The sequence below is a fragment of the Lycium ferocissimum genome, chromosome 4, assembly GCF_029784015.1.
Source record: "Lycium ferocissimum isolate CSIRO_LF1 chromosome 4, AGI_CSIRO_Lferr_CH_V1, whole genome shotgun sequence".
NCBI classification, from domain to species: domain Eukaryota; kingdom Viridiplantae; phylum Streptophyta; class Magnoliopsida; order Solanales; family Solanaceae; genus Lycium; species Lycium ferocissimum.
The window spans coordinates 27,148,098-27,165,435 of record NC_081345.1 but is presented as its reverse complement, the minus strand read 5'-3'; the positions used below and the strand labels follow the sequence as shown (position 1 = coordinate 27,165,435).

The window sequence follows — 17,338 nt, the reverse complement described above, 5'->3', positions numbered from 1 at the left end:
TAAACTTTATGAAATCGAATTCTAAATTCTATTATAATCTTCTTATTTATTGGGTTTCAAAATTAATTATTTGTATTTACTTAGTGAATCTTTTAACATAAAATATAGGAAGCTATTCGGATGAACCAAATAACTTCACACACTACACCCCCTCCCTGCAGACTGTATAATAGGATTTTCATAGGATACATTAAATTAAAACCTGATATATACAACTAAGTTCAAATAGTAGCATTAAAGAACTTTTATACTATGAGTGGTCGTTTGGTTCTTTGGTCGAAATAGTCAGGATTATAATCCGGGACTAATTTTATCAATACGTTAGGATTATTTTATACCATCTAAAAGATGGTATAAAATAATCCGGTATAAGTGGGTTAAGAAGGTATAAGGTGGGCTATTCGGCAAATAATTTTTTATACCACGTTTGGTGCGAGGTATAAATTTATTAAAAGGATTATTTTATACCTTATACCAAACGTGGTATAAAAATGCTTAGCCGATAATTCTCTTATACCATAGACCAACGCATTTGGTATTGTAAAATACATTGTTACGTAATGCGTACTAACGCATGACGAACGAGTGGTATGGCGGTAGGTTTGCATGCGTACCAACTTGCAAAATCTGCAAATTATGCTTTGAAATTCCAATTACTATTTGGAGTCTACGGGTGTGTTCGGTATGGAGGAAAACATTTTCTAATTTTTTCATGTTCGTTTGGTCAAAAAATTTGAAAAATATTTTTTTTGAGGAAAACAAGTTCCTCAAAATGGGAAAATGACTTCCTAATAAAGTAGGAAAAACAAGTCCACAAGTGCATTCCACCAACCACCTACCACCACCCCTAACCACTCCCCCACCCCATACCAACCACTCCATGACCCATGCACCACACAATCCCCACAACCCAACCCCCAACCACTCCCGCAACCCATGCACCCCTCTCGACACCCCCTTTAAACCCCAACCCCTCCCCCCCCCCAAAATTGAGCTTTTCTTTTTTAAAAAAAGTTTTAAAAGTTTCTTTTTTTTTTTTTTTTTCACCCACCCACCCCCACGACCGCCTCCCCGACACCCCACCACCCCCCTCCATTTTTTTTTTTAAAGTTTTGAAAAGTTTTTTTTTTTTCTCTACACCCACCCCTCCGCACGCACTCCGTACCCCTTCCCAGGCATAATTTTCTACTTCCTATTTAATTTTATCTTTATTAAAAAATTATAAAAATTAAAAGTTTGCGTGGTTAAAAATTAAAATTTTGGAGGGGCTGATGGGGTGTGGGGGGAGGGGTGTAAAAATTCAAAAAAAAAATGTAACTTTTAAAACTTTTTTTAAGAATTTTTTTTTTGGGGGTGGGGGTTGTGGTGGTGTAGAAAACCCAGAAAAGAAAATTAAAAACTTTAAAAAAAAATTGTGTGGTGGGGGCGGGGGGGAGGTGGGGTTGGGGTGGAAATGGGTTGGGGCATTTCAAGTATTTTCTGAAAATGTTTTTTTACATCAAAGAACGTGAAAAAATAAGAAAAAGTCACTTATTTTTTCCACTACCAGAACGAACATGAGAAAATAAGTAGAAATTCACTCATTTTGCAAGAAAACATTTTCCTCCGTACCTAACACGCCCTATATGCATATTGGACGTCCAGAAAACCCTAGTCCTCCTACTTAATTGGTACCACTTTGATTGTCTCTTGTAATAGACACGTCATTTTCATTTGCAATCTTAGAACAGAGAACAAAAGCATATTGCTTATAAAACGATTTTTTGATAGGATAAACCTAATTTGACTCACATATTCAAAATTCTAGACCAATGCATACGTCGTGATGTGTATAGAGGAGGAAATGATGTTGCACTCTAACTCGTAATTTGAATAGAAAAATAACGCTGCACTGATCATATAATTAAACAACAAATTGTAATAGACTACAAAATCAAATCTCCCTATGTAAGATTCATATTTCGAAGCTAAATGGAGAGGAGTTAATCAAATAGGTCATAAGGAATCGTATTTGTCAATTTGTGTGCACATTTTTTATATTAATAATTAAAATCTACTTATCGTAACAGGTCTTTCACTTCACTTCATCAAATAAGGCAATTGGGCCGGGTCAATTCATTTAACGCAGTCAACATGACCCACGATTTAAGGCCCATAGCCGACCACAATGTACTGTGGTAAACTTTGTTGGGCCCATGACCTGTCACAGGATGTATGTGATTTTAGGCCCACGGCAGGCAAAAAGTTCTTCTTTGACTATGTTAGATATTTATAGGACATTTTGAATTATTAAATATCATAATTTAAAGTAATACTTTTTACATTGTTTTCAAATAAACTGTTCTTATTTTCAAAAACTAAAAAGTTTTACTTGTCCTATTTCACACCAATCTTTAAGTATTTTGACCTTCGTACTATAGACTAACCTTGTGCAACTTGGTTGTTGGTCGTCGGTCGATTTCCACTCACTCAACATAATAATCTCAGTTATTGAAAATCACCAGGAAAATGGGTGATAAAGTATTTTTTTTTTTTACTATGGTTTTCGAATATACATAGTTGCCCTTTGAATTGGAATATTTAACTCTCTCTCTTGATTTATATGATACTAGATCTTTTCTTAATATCTTCCTAAAATTTCTTATTTTTAGAAAAATAGTGTTTCAAATGTTTTTATTTCCTTCTTATACTTTATGCTTAGTAAAAAAGATCACATAAATTTTGGAGGGAGTATTATTTTTTAAAATATGTTCATGTTTACTTGACGTCAAATTAATCAATTGAAAAGAAGTGGGGCTAATAACGTTATAATATTAGTAATTCGGTCGTTTAAAAAGAAAGACATTGGAGTTTGCGTTTGGAAGTGAAATGACAAGAAGAAAACGTCGTCGGAGTCGCATGGAAATAAAAAGGAAGGAATTAAGAAAGTAAATGAATCTATCAGTTGTTATGACAAATCAGATACACAAATATCCATAGGAGATATTCGATAGCTCTTCTTCGAACTATGCATGCATTATAATGCAACGTATCTGTCTGATAACATGACAGACAGAAGAAGAAGATGAATAGAATGAGAAAATTGAAGAATGACGTAAGAAGTCAGTCCTGTACATGCAGAGGCAATGGCATGCACCAGGAGAAGGAAATTAATTAAGCGTGTCATTAATTAATTTGGATTTTTCATTTACTCTTCAACTTCCAATTGAATGCAAAATTACCTCCCTCCTAATTAACTCTCCGTTTTTTTTTTTTTTTTTTTTTTTGGGTTCTCGCTCTCTCTTCTCCAACTTTGTCTTATCTAATGGTAGCATCACTAGCATGTACTGAATTCTAGTACTCCCACGGACTGTTTGCTTATCGAGATTCGAACTAGTTGAATTTTGACCAACAAGTCATAATAGATTTTAATTTTCATCAGATTGACATGAAAATAAATACAATTTATAGTACTTACGTATAGTTTAAATATTTAAAATTTCATTTTTTTTAATATTTCAATGAATAGTTAAGTTACCCCCGGTAAACGAAAAATATGACAACTGGTACAAAAGGAATTTAAGATATATCCACTGATAAAGCATTATTTTCTTTCACACAAGTGTAATTTGATCAATAATAATGGGTTGGTCACCATTTTATTAGTGTAACATAATATTATTTTATCCATCCCAAATTAATTATCACGTGTCCTTTTTTTGCGAGTCAAATTGATTAACATTCGGAGATAAATTAAATTGAATTAGATAAACTCATATTTAATCAAAATATTGATACTCAAAGCCTATACGAAAAATACCACGAATTGCAACTTTTCACGTATTAATTTTATGAAAAAAAATATATTTTTAAATGTTGGTCAAAGTTCATGTAATTCGACTCTATGACGACTAATTTGGGACGGAAGGAGTACTAATGTTCTCTAGGGGTATTTAATTATGATTATTATTTTTAAGTGATATAGTTATATAGGTATTTGATGTTACCTACTTACCATATTGAGAAACCTGGTCCTACAAAGCATCCGAATAAATTCAGAGGTTCGTCATTTTTGGATGAAGCTCACATGATTCATGACAGATTTAGAGAGTACTGTAAGTTTGAGCTAGCTAGGGAGGGGGAGTTGGATAACAAGTGGAGGTGAAGGAGTACATATATGCACTCGTCAATTCGAACAATAAATTGTCAGAGTCCCATCATTTTCCCAATAATCACCTCGCTAGCGTGGGAGGGATTAATTCTGGGGAAAAGGGTAAAACGTATTTTCCGTTACAAATTTGGGGCAAAAATATCCTTGCCCTCATCAGAGTTTTCAAATATATCCCTATCTTAACGGAAATTTTTAAAAAAACTCGATTTCATTTTTAAATCCGTCCCATTTAAACTCGACCCAACTAAATGAAAAACCTATATGGGTTATCCGCTCCTGTGCCTAGTGGCTCCAGATGTAGAACTCGGGAACAAGTTGGTCGCATATGGATTTTTTATCTAGTTGAATCGGGTTTAAAAATGAGATCGAGTTATTTTGGGGGATTTGGGGATTTCCGTTAAGACGGGTGTATTTGAATATTTTAATGACGAAAGGGGTATTTTTGACCCAAATTTATAACAGATGATATTTTTAGCCCTTTTTCCAAAGTAGAGGGGTATTTTTGACCCTTTTCCCTTAATTCTAAGTGGCCGTTTGGTCATGTATAGTATTCACTTTTTTCAAAGTTTTATTCCGGAAAATGATTTGGACATAGAATATTCATGTCCAAATACAAATGCAATTCTCAAATATCATTTTCAACTTGAAATCAAATATTAATTTTTTTTCAAATTTCACAATTTCTATATTCAAACATGCATTAAGTAGGCTTTTTCGAACCTAACGTTTCCTCACCTTTCTAGGGTTGGCTTTCTTCTCTTCTTTTTCCTTTCGAGGAAGAAGTAAGGCGAGAATTGACATGCGGATTCTAGATTTGAATTGTAGGCGAGAATTGACATGCGGATTCTAGATTTGAATCGTATGGGTTCGACAAGTTATGACAGCCACTCAAATACTAATTAAGGAATTTAAAATTCAGTCATTATTTATAAATTTCTTAATATATATGCATGAGTCTAAGTTAAAATTATTAGGATCGGCCCAACCGCCCTTTACGTTCACGCCTGAAACTGGGTGTGTGGACTAGGGGAGGGGGTTTATAGCATGCATTGTATTGCTTTGATCTTTTAACAAAAAGTCTAGACTATCTTGGCGTAAACTCATTTAATTGCATCACTACTCCATGCAGATTTATTAAGTCATCAGGTTAAAATTGAACCTGATAAGGTAAACTGAAAAATAGACTGCTCTCTCTAACAACAGAGGTGGATTTAGATCACAACATATTGATTCATGGGAATTTGTTCAGGTCCTATAAATATTTGAATGTGCACTTAATTACTATTCTATATTAACTAGAGGTTGTTATAAAAATCAACAAACGTCAAATCATGAATTTGCCTATGTTTAACAGTTTAGTTTTCAAATGAGATGATCACACACTTCAACAAAATAATAGAGCTAAATAGAGGCCATGGGCAAATTAAAGAAACAAACTTGTACTCGCTCCAACAACTTAAACTTTTAAATGGGCTAATCTCACAATTCAACAATAACCTGTTATATATTTTTAATTAAATTGAACTAATAGTATTTCCGTTTATATAACTTAAATAATTTTATTTTCCACAACATACTAATTAAAATAATCTGACAGTATCAAATTGAACTCTTGCTATTTTATAATTTTAAAATAGGCTGAAGTGGTGAAGACACCCCTAAACTTGACACGAATTATTACTTTAGTCTCTAAACTATTGCTACACTTAAAAACACTCCTAATATTGGCAAAATGAATTTAAATTCACCCCATGTTGCCACATGGCACAACAAGAATATGCGAAGTGGACAGCGCGTGGATTCACGTTGTCAGTTCCTAACACAGGGGTGAATTTAAATTGAGTTGGCCAAGATTAGAAGTGTTTTTAAGAGAGTCAATGGTTCGGGGACTAAAGTACGAAAATGTGTCAAGTTTAGGGGTGTTTTCACCACTTCAGCCTTTAAAATATGGAAGGATTTAGCTAATGGGACGTGGTTATCATTTCAATCTTCTTTAGAAGATATACAGTCAAACCTCTCTATAATGGCAGCGTTAGTCCGACAATTTTATAGCTGCTATAGTGAGGTGTTGTTATGTGTGTATACTGACATTTGATGTTTAGATCTCATTTACCTGTTATAAATAAAAGTACGCAAAAATTTATTTTTATGTACTTTTTATGTTACATATAAACGCAAACAATATACTACTAGTAATTTTAAAATCTCATTGATTTACATATCTCAGTAATTAAAAATTGAAAAGACTAATAAATTACTAATAAATCAGTAACTAATTGTATCATACCAATAAAGAATTAAAATATAAGGAACATATGCATTTAAAATTAATTGAGAAATTAAATATTTCAAGTTTAACGTAAGCATTCTACAATTGTAGGTTATTTCATAAATTCTAGTCTCTTAGTGATAATATAACACTTGAATTGATGAAGAATTTTGTCCAAACTTTCAGCAAAAGGGAATTCAAAAGCTTTCCCTTGAAGGCTGTCTAAGAGCTTAACAATTGACTCTTCTATCTCACCCCAAGTAACAGTTGATTCTTAACAATAACTTTTATTTTTATAAACAATATATTTCTTACAAAATATTATTACACCATATTTGAGTATGACTGTTATAGAGAGGTAATTTTACAAAGAATGTACTGCTATAATGAATGTCACCACTGTTATAGGTGGAATGTTGTTAGAAGTAAAATATAATATGAAAAATCGATTCCGTATAAAATTAAGCCGTTATAACGAATGACAATTATAGCGAGGTTTGACTCTATATAGAAGCCAAGACAAAATGCAAAAAGAATAAGGAGTAGAAACCAAAAGGCCTTTCAAAAAGCCATGTACCACAAAAGGAAACAGTTACTGGTTTTGCCCCTCTAATTATTACACGAAGCAAAGAAGCCATTACTTTATCGAGAGTTGAAGAAAAGTTGATTTACATCCTCTTGCATTTACTTCTATTCTCATTTTCAGCACTAGCTACTTGTATAACAAAGATTTGAAAACAGCTTTTTCTTCCATCTTTTACAGATGGGGAATCTGGTGATATACTTTTATTATGCCCTTTTTGCATTATCTTCAGTTCAGGACTGAACAATATGTTAAGTACAAAGATATACCAAGACATTGGCATTTCTACTAGCTAGTATAAGTACACTGCCAAACTAATCATCATCAGTTTCTTTACACTCTAAAATAAATAAAAAGTTAGCTTCTTCATTTCAGCTTCCAACTAATATATTGCATAAAGAAGGTAGCAACATGTTGATACTAGTAAGAGGTGCATATATGGTCTCTTGGTGAAAAAAATTAGCAAAACAATATGTGGATTCTTGGGTAATATATTTTTATTTAGTGCAGTTGTGCGGTAAAGAAAAATAAGCAATATATTATATGCTTGGTTAGTAATCTCTCGACCTGATTCTAGATCGATCTTCATGTTGTTTTTTCAGCTTTTATCTAATGTTGGTAATTTATTATATACATTTCTTATCTAATTTGAAGTTTCATTGTGTTGTTTTAGATCAAAATTTAGGCAAAAAATATGGTCCTGCCAGCTCCACAATTTAAGCCGTTAGAGAGAATACACATTTATTTTTGTCAATTATGTGTTCAACACGCCTCTCATGTAATTTTCATGGACCAAGTACTTAATTTTTTTTCCTTATAATGCCTATATGCTCTGGTACCATATTGAAGTATGCAATCATCAACCACCAAAGGATGTGGTGCAACGGATGGGGCTGTTCCTTCCTTTACTAGAGGTTTCGTGTTCGACCCCTGGGTATGGAATTTTTTTTGATAGGGAGCGCTTCCTCCCCGAATGGGGCCCTACACGGCCCGAATCCGAATATAGTCGGGCTCCAATGCGGGTACTAGACACCTGGTGGGAAACCAAAAAAAAAAAAAGTATGCAATCATCTCTTTTAAAACTAGATATATTAAAGAAAACATACTTTTTATTTTTTAAAAAATGATGTGTACAACGAATTTAACATAGAATATGGAACAATGATTCGATCAACGAGTATATATTTAGGGTCTCTTTCGGTTAGGATTAGTCCCTCTCAGTCTATCCACCTGAAACCTAGCTAAATAACTTTACCCTTGTTTTATTATTTTCTTGTAAGATTTGGTGGTCCTCTATCAGGATTTCGTTTCACTACTTATAAAATTAAACGACATATACTTTCACCAATTGAAACTGATCGAATAGGATAGCTTTTTATTTCTCTCTTAAGATTAAAACCCTACCGACTTATTCTATTATTCATTCATATGTGAGAATATTCCCACCATATCAGATACATTAATTATGATTATGTCTTCTGAAGATTCAAAAGAATTGTCTATAATATACTTCTCTTGTCCAGATTGAAATAATTTACATCTCGTACATTTGTTTAAGTATACAAAGATTAAATTAACTTACACCAAGTTAATAATTTATGATATGATGGAATGTTGGAGAAGAGAGTAGCCATTGAAACAGGTGTCCCTGTTTCTCTCGAATATACTGTTAGGTCAGTGAAGGTTGCAGCTTCAAAAGCTACATACCACTGGAACAAAAGAACAGAGCGGTCCCAAATTTATCAAAGATCCAAAAAATACCCCTGATGAAAATTTCAGGAAAGCAAAAAGATTCTTCAGAAGAACAGAAGAGAATTTCTCCTTATTAATCTCTGGCTGTTGCAGTGCCTACCTTAGCTAATAGCTGGGGACGTTACATGAACTATCATTTTCTCAGCCACCACACTCTGAACTAATCATAAAAATAAAGGACCACAGATTCAATAATTCTCAAACAACTAAATGGAATGTCGATTTTTACACTTGTGCCTATAAAACTTGTCTTTAGACAAACCTCACATCGGAATGGAAAGAGAAAGTTAAGAGTCATTCAAGATTTAATAATCAATGCACCATTTAGATTAAAGCCCAGTGGAATTAAATCGCGAGACCCAACAGCCTTGAGGTGGCCTTAAAAGATCAGGTGATCACAGCGGATAATACATTAACAGTTACGTTGCATCTAGGCCGTTACAAAAATGTATGTATGCAAATCAAGGTCCCAACCATATTTACAACCTAAAATTTTCACTTTCCTATTTATTACATATAAATGACTTATAATGTTTCTTTTCTTGAATTAAAATTAAAGCACGAAGTATACAAAAAAAAATAAAAAAAAATATGGGAACACATCCAGATGGACGGTGGGGGATAAAGAAGAAAATAAAAAAAAAAAAAAAGGAAGAGCACGTAATAAATAGGAAAAGAAAAAAAAAAGGAAATTTATAAGTGAGATAATGTTTTAGTTAGAATTTTGGGATTGTCATTTTTTTTTAGAATAAACATATTTGTTATTCTAACTATAGTTAGGACATTTGTAATTAGATCTCAACCATTAATTATTAACGAAAAATGAACTGCAGAGGAGCCTCATCCGTATAGATTGCATGGCGGAAATGAACTGCATGAACAGTAGTTTGACAGCAATGTTTTCATGCATGTGGAGTCATGCCAATCTATACTTGAAATTCCAACACTATCTTGCAGTCCACATTTGAGGTTTGAGCAATATCAGTCCTCCTAAGAACTTAGTCCCACCTTATTTGTCTCTTGTTTAGACAGACATGCACGTTATTTCTTGTGACTTCAATTTGTCATATACTATCTTGGGTTCAATTGAACGCACCACTTAAAAATATATTTGTGAAAAATATTAAAAGGTTTCATTAATAGGAGTACCTATTACTCCATTAAAATCAATCTGTGTTTGCTTTGCAGTACTTTGGAAAAATAATTGGAGGTTGGGGTTGGGGTAGGTCTCTCTGTGTTGGACTTTATTATTATTATTATTATTATTTTTTGATTTTTAAATATAATCACCCATTAAAGCTTGGGTGTGCTTTTCTTCCATCAAGGCAAATCATAAGGAGGTCTCTCTCTTGGACTTATCAGTGAAAATTTCAGATAGCGTATACCTTTCATGTCCACAAATAGTTTGTATTTATATTTCAGTTATTTAAGTCACATTGGAAAAAGAAGGTCACAAAATATATATATATATATATATATATATATATATATATATATATATATTCTTTTACAAAGATTTTTGAGTAGATATATCTAACTCATTTATTGAAACAAAAGAGAGTTGCAGATTGTATCATTCTTTTACTAGTACTAATTAAGTAGTTTCTATTGCCCGGTTTGGCCATCAGCAGTATTTCAGTATTTACAAATACTAAATTTCAATATTCACAAATACTAGTCATGAAATATTAGTAGAAAAATATAGATCGGAAAGAGATGGACTATAGAGAAAATCTGGTTTTACTGTGTGCATCATATGGATCTCTGTTGAACGAAAGATATGGAGAAAATCTAGACGAACGTCATAAAGTTAATATAAAATGGTGCTCGCAGTAGTACAATGGTACTATGTACACCCCTAGTTGATAGTTTGAAAAGGAAGAGACTTTGGAGTTTGTGTTGGGAATTAAATGAAATGAAAGAAAAAGAAACAAGAAAGAAAGATTGGATTGCATTCAAATAGGAAGAAAGATTGAAATGAATCTATCAGTTTCTATGACACATCAATTAATAGCTATAGCTAATGGTAATAGACAGATAGGTCTTTTCCATACACCATGCAAGTCTATTTCTTTCTTCAAAACTTAATAGTAACTCAACTAATTTAAATTGGTATTGGATAAATTTACCAAGAAGTTCTTTAAATATGTCCAAAATTTGAGACCTCTAATTAAACTTAAAAAGATTTCATATCTACACAATTTTCATGACAAAAAGAATTATACTTTGCAAATAGAGTAGTAGTAATTTTGTATAGATAGATTGTTTTAAAGAAGACCCTCTTGATATGAGTCAAAATTCTAGTAAAATGACAAATATAATTCAGAAACTATTATAAACAATATATAGTTAATAGGTAAAAATTTATACTTTGAATCCCCGTTCCTTATATGAAATTCTGATTCCGCCATCAATTTCACTACAATTTCTATAGTTTATGCAAGTTGATTTTTCTCCGGGTCGGAGCTACAACTTCAGCTACAAATTCGATAGAACTCATTAAATTTGGCTCAAACCTTATATTTATATTTAAAGATTCATTTAATATACATAATTGATTCAATAAAGCACATTTTTAAAAATACAAATTCATAAATTCAAAATTTTAGCGGGCGTTTATTTTATTTTTCTCTCTCTAACATGGGAGAAGAAGAATTGGGATGGAAAATAGTGAGTGAATGGAATGACGTAATAAGAAGTCAGTGTAGACAGAAGAGGCGTGCATGGGAGTAACTGAGAAGGAAAGCGTGTGATTTGGATTTTGCATTTCCATTGAATTAATGCTGCCACACTCTGCAAAGTATATTAACTCTCCCTTTGGACTTTTTCTTCCTTCCCTCGTTTTTCATATCTAATGGCGGCAGATTTTACCTAAACTTGATTTGAAATAAATACGGGGAGAGATTCCAATTCCAACCCATGGAAATTTTCACATTTTTCCTTGCGTGTTTACCCAGGAGTCAGGACAAATTTTCGGTGTTACGTACTCTCTTCGTTCCATATTAATTATGCACATTACCAAATAATGCAAGAATTAATAATACAGGTATTAGTAATATAGAGATTGGTAATACAGAGATTGTAATGATGAGATTATTTTTAATTAGTGTTTGGTTCATTATATTAAAAATTAGATAAACAGTGTATAACCTAAAGCTTGTGTTTGGTTTAAAACTGTACAAAATCTTCTTTACAATTATACCCTTGAATATTTTGTGGGGTTCTATTTCATTTAATTGTATGACCTATTTGACTACTGCACAAAAATGGTAGCATTATATTTTTGTGGGATCTATTTCGTGTAACTAGCTAAGAGAGAACAATTTTCTCACTATGTTTGTTAGCTTTTTTTAAAAAAAGCCCGTAGTTGAAGACAAAAGTACCGACTTTAAAGAAAATTTGCTCAATTACCAAGTAGATGAAAGCTACCTTATTTAACTCATTTTTCTGGTATGAGCATATACTAGAAAAAACCTCCATTGCCATCAGTTCTCGGCTTCTGAAAGAGGAAAAAGATGGCATTGGTTACTAGAGGTAATAATAATAAATATATAACTTGGCTTCAATTCAAATATAAGCTCTACAAATATTTTTGTAAGTTTATCTGATTCATAAAGAACACCTTATTAAGCTAAAGAAGGGCTTGAGGGGTAGTTTAGTCATTTTAGGAGTCTTATCCATGTATAGTTAAACCTGGGATTAATCCCTTGGTTTCCTCGGTATTAGATAAGCCCCCTATGGTGTATAAGTTATCCATGTATTAGGTATGATTAAATTGAATTGAGTAACCAAACAATGTATTGAATAGACTAAATTTTAATCCAAGAACTATTTTGGTTAGTGCAGCCTACCAAACGACCCCTAAAAGTATTCATCTCAAAATACTTGTTCATTTACAAAATTAAAATAGAATTAATTACAATTTTCCTATTTTGTGCTTAATATTAATTGCTTTTTAAATTAATTATCAATATTGATTAGAGGGAATTTAATTGGAGAGAGATATATAAGGTAATGTAAAAATTCACTTTTATTTATGATTTTTAAGGGACGTGTAAAGAAGAAAGTGGACAAGTAATATGAAACGGAAGGAGTACTCTTTCCTCTCTTTAAGCTGTGTTCGAAAATTACAGTATAATTTTAAGGTTATGTAATTTTTTGCGAATTTCACATCTCAATTATCACCATTTATGTATTAAAATACACTATCATTTTTTTTTGCCACATCTCACTATTACATTTTATGTATTAAAATACAGCTCATGCCAACTATCGACTGTTTCACTTTCCTACCTGAACTATCATCATCTACTCAACCAGATATATTTTAATACATAGCAGGGGTGGAGCCAAGTAAGGCTTAGGGGGTTCGAACTCCCTTCAGCCGAAAGTTAAACTGTTTATATATTGTTAAAATTATTTTTTATGTATATATAGTAAATGTTAAACCCCCTTTCGCTTCTTCGGTTGTTTACTTTTTCATATTTTGAAAGTCCGACTTCACCACCGATACATAGATAGTCATAGTTTTGGTAGCAAAAGGAAACAACTGATAGTTGGGTGTGAAACTCTCGAAAAAATAATAGATCGAGTATGTTTCTAACCATTATCTCCAATATAAAAGCTACTGTAAGTAATACTTCACTTGTCCCAATTTACGTGATGAACTTTCCTTTTTATTCCATCTCAAAAAAAGATACATTTTTATATTTAGAAATAATTTAGCTGAAAACTTCTCCTTTTACCTTAATGAAATGATATACAGTCACACAAATATATATAGCTTATTTTAGATCATAAGTTTTAAAAAAATTTCATTCTTTTTAAAATTTTGTGCATAATCAAATTATATCACATAAATTGGATCGGAGGGAGTATGTGAGAGGTGGGTCGCGTATAGTATATATAGTACAGTAGATCATGTCAGAGGCCCATCATTGACTCAATAATCAGCGTGCATATGAGGATACTAGAAAACTGCACATACAAAGAGAGAAGCTACTCCTCAGTGACGTTTCCTCACCCTAGCTACCCTCTTGTAGAGTTGGGTTAATTTTCTCGTCCTCCTCTTTCTTTTCCACTTGTAGAGAGCAGACCTGTGGAGATTTTAGGCGGGGGTTGGGTGTATTATACTATTTTGGCTATTCAAGATACAGTTAAATCTTTCTATAATGATAGCGTTACTCGAAAATTTCTTGATTGTTATAGCGAGATATTGTTATGTATATATACTGACATTTGATGTTTATATCTCATTTAGTTGTTGTAAACAAAAGTACGCAAATAATTATTTGTATGTGCTTTTTATGTTACATATAATCGAAAACAATGTACTTGTTAATTTTAAAATCTCAATTCATTTTCATATCTCATTAATTAAAAATTGAAAAGACTAATAAATCCATAACTAGCTGTATCATACTGATAAAAAAATATTTCAACATTTGACGTAAGAATGCTACAACTGTAGGTTGTTTTGTAATTTTTTGTCACGCCCCAAACCATGGCCTGGGCGTAACACGGCACTCGGGCCTTGCTTGCATGTGTCCGAGCGAACCTCATGGCTTGCTTGTCAACATGGGCATCAAAACAACATAATCTATATGATGCAATTTAAATGAATCATGAAAACGTAATTGCGGAATAAAGTCTTGAAGTAATCTCATAGCATGAAAAATCATGAAAACGTAACAGTCTGCAAACGTAAAATCATAACTGACTCCGTGGACTAACATCTGTCTATGAAACCTCTAAAACATGTCTGAATACCAACTACCAGGACATGGCCCTGGACTACCATAAACTGAATACTAGTGCAGACTCCATGTTGAACCCCGAGAGAAGTGGGGCTCACCAATAAGCTGATAACTGAGGTGATCCTACTGCGCAGGTGTATGCTCCTGAAAATCGGTATCTGCACCGTGAAGTGCAGGCCCCCGAGCAAAAGGGACGTTAGTACATGGTGAATAGTATTAGTATGTAAAACCTACTGAAACAAAGAACATGGCACAACATAGGTATAAGACATGAACTGAAACTGAATATAACTTGAATATGAGCATGAAACGTGAGTAAAGTCTGAAAACAGTAAATCAATGGAAATACATGTATATACAACTGCTTGTAACGTGGGGAATGCTATAGTATAACCGACAACATGGTCTGGTACTTGCGTCCTACCAGCAGAACACTCACACTTGCCAGAGATATGAGATTTAAATAATAATAAGTATGTAAGGATCCAAACTGCATAATGAAGGTGTTGCCTCCTTGCTGACAACCCTTATCCTATGGTAGCTACGTAGTTTCAGGCTTTACTGAGCCTTCTCGGTTAACTAAGCAAATCCCAAAAACATGAACATGATATAGTTGGCTAAGAAGCCCATGATTTTCGTGAAATAACTTGTAACATGGTTTCATGAAATATCTTATAACATGGTTTCATGAGATAACTTGTCATAGTCTTGCAAACATGTTCTTGATTCATGAGTAATAACAATAGTTCATAATTATATATATATAATTGACTTGAAAACATGCTTGTAACTTGCTAGATAAAAATCATAAAGTTTCATATAAACATAATGAAAACACATGAGGAAGAATTCTTGATTCATGGATTAAGCTAGGGTTCCTAATAACCGTAATGGAAGATTAGGAATACAATAACGAATATAGATACAAAATTCATGTACATAAATACATAAATACGGGCTACCAATATGTTGGGTTTAATGCCCTAGGATTTGAACTTCATGGATATCAAGAAATGGAGCATGGGGAAGAACGCCACATGTGGATAGAAGTTCTACATACCTTAATTGCTCCAAAACTTGAATTAAAGACTTGAATTTTGGAGAAGAATTCCTAAATCTTGATTCTTGAACCTTGAGATGGGTTTTCTTGAAAACCCTAGATTGGGAACAATGATTTCTTGCTTAGATTATTAGAGTATATGATAGAATTGAGTGGAAAAGGGTTGGATTGACTTACCTTGATGTTTTGGATTGTTGCTAGGGCTTGGAATTGTGAATAATGAAATAAAAGAACTGAAGGCTTGAATTTATACAAAAGTGAGGCGAAAATTATATGGACATATTATACGGTCCGTATAAAGTTATACGGTCCGTATAATATGACCATATTTTATCATGGCGCAAAACAGAATGTCGAGTTGAAATTTCATGAAATACGAACGAATTATACGGTCCGTATAAAATTATATGGACCGTATAACCAGTTCGTATAACATGACCAAGGAGGGATCGCTTTCTGTAATCCTTCGATAAAATGGCCATAATTTTTTGTACGGATGTCCCCTTGACCCCCATAAATATACCGTTGGAAAAGTATTTCAAAGGGCTACAACTTTCATTTAGGAAGTTTTCCCAAATTCCAAATTAATAAAGAGGTTATGGTCATTGGAAGTAAGACCTTTTACAAACTCACTTACAAACATGCCCCGTAGAGTGGCTTCCAACATTGCTTTACCCAAAGACGTTTCTTATGATTTGATTAGTTTTCAAAACACTTCCTATAACCCTCATATTGGTTTCATTATATTATCATCTTACGAGTCAAACCTTAGCCCGAAGCTACAAGGTGTAACATTTTTAGTCTTTTAGTGATGATATAACGCTTGAATTATGAAGAATATTGTCCAAACCTTCAACAAAAGATAATTCAATAGCTTTCTCTTGAAGGCTGTCTACGAGGTTAACAATTGACTCTTCTATCTCACCTCAAGTAACAGTTGACTCTTAACAATATCTTTTTATTTTTATACATAATATAATTTTTTACAAAATATTATTACACAATATTTGAGTATAACTGTTATAGAGAGGTAATTTTACAAAGAGTGCATGCATCGCTATAATGAATGTCATTGTTGTTACAGGTAGAATGCTATTATAGAGAAGTAAAATATAAAATGAAAAATCGATTCCAGAGAAAATCAGGTTGTTGTAGTGAAATGTTGTTATAACAAATAGAAAGAATAGAGAGGTTTGACTGTAGTAAAGGTGGCAAATAGACGAGTCGGGTAAATATACTTGCACAGGTCTATACGGGAGTTGATTTTTCAGATGGGCACTCAACTAATAGTTTATTACTTTAGAAAAGCACTTTCTTTATTGAAGGAAATTGAAATCAAGAAGAAAAACGACTTTATGAGATAACAATTATAATTAGTTGATCAATGACTGTAGGAGAAATAAACCCGTCTAAACAGTCCTTGTTTATTCCGTTCAAAGTTTACTTATTAGATTACTATATATTGAGTAAGGATGAAACTAATAACGTGTCTTAATTCAACAAACCAAACATTAATGAACATTGTTTCCTCCTTTTTTTAAACTAGCAATACATGCCCGTGCGATGTACGGGCCGAACATGTCTATTCATTTTAATTAGCCAGTCTTTAAAGTTTATATTTTGAAAATAACTTTTAAAAATATTGTAATTGTTATCATATATAGCAACATATACAAAATGTATTTTATGTACCATCACTTTAGTTATAATTAAAAAAAAAGAGTTGATGGAATTAAGTCTTTGAGATGAAAAGAGTCGGACTTTTTTC

The 17,338-nt window shown here is 32.6% G+C and overlaps 1 long non-coding RNA gene across 1 annotated transcript; it reads right to left on the bottom strand.

The window, feature by feature from the left end:
• Nucleotides 1–14,390: 14,390 nt before the first annotated feature.
• On the bottom strand, nt 14,391–15,668 carry LOC132054519 (uncharacterized). The gene is made up of 2 exons (XR_009414316.1): nt 15,571–15,668; nt 14,391–14,668 (listed from the first exon to the last, which is right to left on the bottom strand). It is a non-coding gene; the product is annotated as an uncharacterized LOC132054519 (long non-coding RNA).
• Nucleotides 15,669–17,338: the final 1,670 nt, after the last annotated feature.